Below are 7,380 nucleotides of genomic sequence, written 5' to 3' on the forward strand. Positions count from 1 at the left end.
TTGGGTGTTTTTCTACCAATGTATGGAATTATTGGGTTTTCGTTGGTAGTCGCTCCCAATCCCTTATGTATTTGGGCTTGTTTGTTGTTTGTTTTTTGTTTTTAAGTTTTTGAATAGCAGGGCTAGCAATAAAAATTAGGCATTCTAATTAAAAGGGAACAGTGGTTTAAACATGCGCCCCCCCCCCCCCCCCCCAAATCTTGTTGTAGAGTTCTATGGATTAAGACGTCCTGGATTTTATTGAACTTCTCACTTAGCGACATTCTTGTAGTTTTTTTAAGTTTGATTAGTAATATATTAACATAATGGGTATAGAATTGAATTGTGCTCAATGGTGTAATTAATTATTGAATGTCTCACTTAGCAGCAATCTTGCAATTTTTGTAAGTTTGATTAATAATTTAATATCATAAAGGGTGTAGAACAAAAGTTTTGCTGGACAGTGTTAGTTCTATGCTCTCCCATTCTCCTTCTTGGATTCATTCACGACACCCACAATTGGATGACTATGGTCAAACCAGTCAAAACGACACATATACTCTTCTCTACCTTTACCACCTTTTCTTGTCTTCCATAGGGTGTAAGAGGTCCTCGTGGGCCCCACTTGATAATTTAAAAAAAAAAAACTCTCATTTTATGTAAAAACATGAAATGAGATATCTTGTTCATAAGAGACGAGATCTGGTCTTTCATAAGCGACGAGATCCTCTTCATTTCTATGTGAAGTGCACACAAGTCAATTTTATGCTGTTAAATAGATTTTTTTTTTCATTTTTGTCAAAGAATCTAGGATGAGTCTATAAAGGTTGTCTTTTTACAGAACGTTTTTAAAGAACATTTTTTGCATTCTTTTTTTTAATTTTCGAATCAGAAAAGCTAAAAACATGTTTGGCAATGTCTTGGGAATCATTGTTATTGGTTTTCTTTTTGCTTCAGAAATGCTAAAAGGAAACGAAAAAACCACTACCACAGAAAAAGTCATCAATATACCAAAATCCAAAAATATCAAACGCTAAATTGGGTTTTTAGGGATTTCACGGAGGCCCTTTCTCTAATGCCCTAAACGCCGCCCCTCCTCTCTCTCTCGATGATCTTCTCAGGCCTGTACAAAACAACCGCCACAGACAGATTACAACATCTCAAGGAGATGTCGGCCAACAAGTGCCTCAAAACCCTAGAAATCTTCTGCTATTTTTTTCCTTCATTTGTTATTTTGCTTTGCCTTTCGTCCCTTTTTTATCTATATTGAGAGCGAAAACAAAGCTTACTCTTACCTTTTCAACACCTGTTTCTCTTTCAAACCCATTCTCTATCTCCTATCAGCAACATTATCATCATCATCTCCAATTGAAGAGGACAGGTCTTTACCTACCCATCCCCATCTCTCTCTCTCTTCCTCTCATTTTTCTCCTTTTTATCCTCATTAGTTTGAACTGAGTTGGGATGTGTTTTTTATTTATTTATTTTCAACCTCTATCTGCAGATCTGGCAGCGATAACCTAAGCGATGGATCTGGAGATGATCGGGCTGGGGTTTCCCACACAACTTCTCCTGTAATGGATGTGTTAGCCAGCAAACCATGGAGCTGGCTGGATCTATGAATTTCCCCCGAGTTCGTGCTTCTGGAGATGAGACGCAAAAACATGAAAAAGCTCTCCTCGACCTGACCCGCAATTCCTCGAAAGAAACATCAGTATTTTGAGTTTGTATGAAGCAAGGTATCAATTTAGGCTTTCATGTCTTGTTATGGGTTTTTGTTTTTTTCTTTTGAATTTCTGGAGTTTGCATTCCCACTGGGGTGGACGCTTTTAGGTTTATAAAACAAATTAGCACACCATTCGACTCCCCTGATACCTAATATTGTAATCCTTCCTTCTATAAGAAAGCTGTGTATACTTACATTATTTTCTTCCATGTTCTTTTTTCAGATCTTAGATTGTAAAGTGTATGCTTGCCTTGAAGGGGATAACATCTACTGTTGGAAAGGGACAAGGGACAATCACTGGAAGCCATGATACAACATGTGAAGGTTTGGTTTACAAGGTCCTTTCCTTTCCCATTGATTATCTATTCAAGCCTTCAAAGGTGTTGTACATTTATTGTTGTTTTACCGATTGTGAAGGGACACAGGTGGGTTTACATTCCAAATCAGATGGCCAACTGAGGATGGTTGGCCGGGTTAGGGAGGAACTCTGGAAACCGGGTGGTTGTTGGAGATAAAAAGTGGTTTTCGAGGGTAGCCATGTGATGCTCGAATCTGGCAACATCTACATCACAATCACCTGCAGGCCCACATTCGATGTGGTGGCACGTTCAATTGGGTATGGGAGTATTTTCTTTTCTTTTTTCAAATTTCTTGAGTTTTGCATTCCTAGTGGGGTGGATGTTTTTGGGTTTGTAAAACAAATTAGCACATCATTCGGCTTGTCAGACTTCAGTTGATTTTATTTTGTTATTCTTGTTTCTGATGGTCTTCTTTTTTATGTTCATCTATGATGGAACGGACTACAACCTGAGGTAATGGCTTTAATGGTAAGAAGCATGCCAAAAATTTCTCGTTAACACCCCTTATACCTAATATTGTAACCCTTGCTTCTGAAAGAATTCTGTATAGTACTCATATTCATTTCTTCCACATTTTTTTTAGATGTCTCTGGATTCTAAAGGGTTTGCTTTCCCTATAGGGTACAACGTCTATGGTTGGAAAGGGACAATCACTAGAAGGAATGGCTTACAAGGTCTCTGTTTCCTTTCCCATTGATTATCCAATTGAGCCTCCAAATGTGAAATTCAAGACATTGTGCTTCCATCCCAATGTAGATCTCTATGGCAGTGTTTATTGGGACATTCTTCATGTAATTGCCCATTCCTATTTCGAATCATTCCTAAACAAATACGGTACGTACCCTCATTTCTATTTTTAGTCCTCATATTTTTCTTTCTATTTTTAACGCATTGAGGACAATGCATAATTCAAGTATGGGGGTAGCTTTTAGAAACTTTCCTTCTCTAGTCTTTTCTATAATTTAAAGTTAGAAAGTTTCTTTTCCTTTTTTCGGTATTTCTCTCAAATTAGAAAGAACTTGGTATTCTTAGAAAGAAAGTTGTTTTCCTATTTTAAGAAATAAAGTTAGTGGATATTTTAATTTTGAAATTTGAAAAATTAGAAAGAACACTTTCCTTTCTTAGTTTTGTTATCTTTTGGAATCTTTCTTTTAAAAGGATTTGAATAAGAAATAGAAATAGAAACTTGCTTTTTGTATGGTATGGATAAAAAGGAAAGAAAGGTTGAAACAAAAGAAAGAAAGAATGATTTTTAGAAATTTTGCTTCTTGATTATAGTTTTGATTTGTAGCCTTTTTTACTTGAGCTATTAAGTCTGAAGGGTTTTTACGCCTAGTTCCTTAAAGCCAACTGGCTTGAGAGCAACTAACTGAAAACTCCATACATGGGTCAATTAGAAAGCTTAATAAATCAAAGCATTTGCACGTAATCAAAGGTAAAGTTTGAACTCATATGCATCAATGTCTATGACATATGCAAATCAAAGATTAGTCGGACACTGTTTAGTAGCCTGGGTGTCTGGTGCATGCCCTGCGTGTCAGTCACGCCAAAAGCAGTAGAGGATTACAAAAACTGGGTTCTATTCTTAGAAAGTAATGAAAAAGTGTAAAGGATGGTGGACCATATAAGATTGCAATTTTTCTATTAAGTTTCAAAATTAAATTTCTTTTATGGTACGATTACATTAGAGGCAAGTTTAAGGGAGCAAAGACGAATTTATGTGTGAATTGTAGGTAGAAAAAGCATGCATTTTTGTTATTTAAAGCGGTACTACTAAGGTACTTTATCATTCGCCTGCCAACAGAAATCATCCCCTTTCGATCCTTTTCCCCGCAGAAAGTCTCGAACTACACGGATCCGATCTCAATCCTTCTTTGGGGTACGTAGGCAACCTGATTATCTCAGGCTCGGTCACAGTTGCCAAAACTAACATTCCTGACGTTAAAAACATGTAGGTAATATTTTTTCGTTGGTTTTTAGGGATTTTTTATGATATATCAACTTGCGTCAGCTCAATTCTCTTCCTATCGGAAAACAAAAATGAGCTGATAAATATTCCCTGGAATATTTTTTCATGGTTTCCAAACATGGCTTTAGAAAATAAAAAGGGACAAAAAATCATCCACATGAGAGATTATGGGGGCATGGTCCATCCATGACATGGTTTCAATCATCATAATAGGTGGGCCCCCCATACTGTAGCTCATAAAAGACATGGGTGGAAGTACCAAGACAAGGTTATGGCAAAAAACCTACAAGTGGAAGTATTAAAACATGGTTATGGCAAAACCACTCTTTGCGCTCTCTACTCTAGTCTCGAGAGCCTCAATGCGGGAATCCCCTCTTATTAAGAACAGACTTAAAGAGCAAAACGAAGAGAAAATTTGAGCTAGGATTTGTGGAAGAAAAGAGCGCTTTTTCCAAAACTAGGGTTTCATCCTCTTCCAAAACTAGGGTTTCATTTTCCCCCTTTTATTATAAGTAAAACCCCATTCTCATCTCAAATCTCACTTCTACACTAGTTGATTCGTCTGGACATGTTTCTATTATCTTTTAGACATTATTGAGGCAATACTTTGAATCCTTCTCGCTTATGTGACTTTTTTTATGGACTTTGTTGAATAAAATGAACGAAAGAAAAATGAATTCTTACAGATCCTCTCTTTTGCATGTGTTTATGAAATTCCGAAGGGCAACAACCAAGAGGGGGGTGAATTGGTGTTTTCAAATTTTTCTATTTAAAAAGCTAGGGCAAGTGAGTTTGGCCTAATTAGTTCTAACCTTTGTTCAAGTTATATTAAAAATAGGGAAAGAGATTACCAACACTACAAGAGAGAGAAGAAAGAGTGAGGAGACCACACGATGATTTATAATGGTTCGGTCACAACTTGACTTACTCCACTACCCAAGTACTTCGCCTTTCCTTGGGATTTTCTCCACTAAGGTGAGACTCCTTGACGCCGTCTCACAAAGCGTATACACATTCACCCCCTCCACAAGGGGACAGACCCTTGGATTACAAATCCACCTCCAAAGATGTTCTTCTTCGTTGCACTCCGGCCTTGAAGCAAGAAACACCTCTTTGTAATCTCACATACACATGAACAGAAGAAGAAAGGAAAATGAAAAACACTCAAGCCTCTTATAGGCATAGACAACTGTCAAAGCTCACAAGACTCCCAATGATTAACACTAAAACCTTAGAGAGAACCTCTTGACAAGAAATGAATGCAAGTTTAAATGCTCAAGAGATTCGAAGAAGAATCCTTTTGATTTTCAAGAGAAAAGCTCTAAGTTTGATATTCAAATATTCAAAAGATGTTTAGAGAAGGTCTTTGATAGGGTTTAAATAGCCCTAGTTCATTTGGGAGAGAACAATGGCAAAACTGTAATAAAACCGGGTAGTTGCACCTACCCACTGTACACCCCAACGTCTCTTTTGTGAGTCTGTGGCTGTCGACCGAGCCACCGCGGTCGCCCGTCCTTACCGGGCGCCCTTTTTAAATTTCAAAATATTTATCGCTGCGGTCGACCGAGGTAGTCGCGGTTGCCCGCCGATAGCTTACTGTTTTAGAAATATTTTGGCTTAAAAAGGTTACGCGGTCGACTAGACCTTCACGGTCGCCCGCCATGGGCGTACTGTTTCTAAAATTCATTTTGCTTAAAAACTTTCCGCGGTCGACCAAGGGGTTGGCGGTCGACCGGCCCGATAAATTTCGAGATGTCTTGGAATTCCAGTAAGCATATTGCGGTCACCCGGCATGTCCCGGTCGACTAGCCCTAAGTGAAAATCTGTTTTTAACTTTGAAATTCAAGGGCTTTTGGGCCATGGTCTTTGGCTTTAAACATGTGTTTTCAAATACATTTATGCACTTAGAAAAATGGTTTTAGAGATTATTTGAAAATATTAAATATGCAAACACAAAATGCCAAGAGGACTCCCATGCATTCTACGAACTATAACCTTGGATCTTCTTGATCTTCAACCTTGTTTAGCGCTTGCACGATCTTCTCCTTGTCATGAGATAGTCTTCAAACATGTTCTTGCACTTGTGGATCCCTTGATTCTTCAATACACCAAACGGGTTAAAGGGAGACCACCAAGACTTGACTTTCTCCAAGACTAGCCCTTGATTTCTTGCTTCAAGTGTTGACATGAATGGACCATGTCTTAATCACAACACTTGAACAACCATTAGCAAACTACCATCAATTTGGGTTTGTTGATCATCGAAACAAGAGAGGGATGTACCCTTGGGCTTACAGTTTTTTCTGTTGTAGAACTTTTATTTAAGCTCAAAATCATGTATGGAGGTGGTGAGTACGATATATGTTTTTTCTTATTTATGTATTTATTGGTTTTTGATTTCCTCGTGTTGAATGTATGTTAAGTTACAGAATTTTAGTTTGGTTTCAGTAGTAGGGTTTTTAGTTGCAATGCGTGTTGAAAATTAAATGATTAAATGACACAAACTCTAAGGCCTTGTTCATTTTAGATTATGACAGTTGATTGTTAGTCCAAACCAATTAGTCGACTCAAAATTACATTTAACTTTCAGTTTAATAATTTGTTTGGGACTAACAATTAGTTTTCGTAATCTAAAACGAACATAGCCTAACAGCTTACGCTTTTGGCCTCATCTGTTGTAAAAATAAATGATTGAATAATACCAACTCTAAGACCCTGTTCGTTTAAGATTATGACAACCGATTATGAGTGCCAAACTGACTATTGGTCTCAAAATTATGTTTAAATTTGAGTCCAATTATTGTTTTGGCAATCACAATCAGTTTTCAGAATCTTAAACAAACAGGGCTTAACAGCTTAAGCTTTGGGAGCACTTGGTAGTTTTCATGCGATATCAGAGCTATTGCCTCACGGCAGGTCATGGGTTCAGTAACCAAAAGCTCCTTGCTGTTAAAAATCCATGTGTGCAGCCAACCCAAAAGAAAGAGGGGCCCACATGAGGAGTGTTGAAATATAAATGATTAAAAAATGCCAACTCTAACAACTTAAGCTTTTGGAGTAATTGGTTGTTTCGTACAGTATCAGAGCTATTGCCTCACGGCAGGTCTGGGGTTCAAATTCAAAACCCAACAACTCCTTCATAACAACTCCACATGTATGTTCAATCCCTACAAGAAGGGGGCACATGTGAGTTGGTGTTGAAACATAAATGATTAAATAAAACCAACTCTTTTACAGCTTAAGCTTTTGGAGTAATTAGTTGTTTCACAATGCAAGCTTGTTAGTTTTTTATGATTGCCTTTGTGTGCATAGATGAAGTGTCAGCTATAGTACTTGACTTGGGTTCT

General features: G+C 37.6%; 1 long non-coding RNA gene across 1 annotated transcript; it reads left to right on the forward strand.

The window, feature by feature from the left end:
* The first annotated feature begins 1,524 nt into the window (after nucleotides 1–1,524).
* LOC143892894 (uncharacterized) lies at nucleotides 1,525–2,792 on the forward strand. Its single transcript, XR_013255646.1, has 4 exons — nucleotides 1,525–1,718; nucleotides 1,929–2,029; nucleotides 2,123–2,532; nucleotides 2,685–2,792. It is a non-coding gene; the product is annotated as an uncharacterized LOC143892894 (long non-coding RNA).
* The last annotated feature ends 4,588 nt before the right edge of the window (nucleotides 2,793–7,380 follow it).

The sequence above is a fragment of the Tasmannia lanceolata genome, unplaced genomic scaffold (assembly GCF_043159265.1).
Source record: "Tasmannia lanceolata isolate RefF3 unplaced genomic scaffold, GAP_Taslan_0.1 ptg000015l, whole genome shotgun sequence".
NCBI classification, from domain to species: domain Eukaryota; kingdom Viridiplantae; phylum Streptophyta; class Magnoliopsida; order Canellales; family Winteraceae; genus Tasmannia; species Tasmannia lanceolata.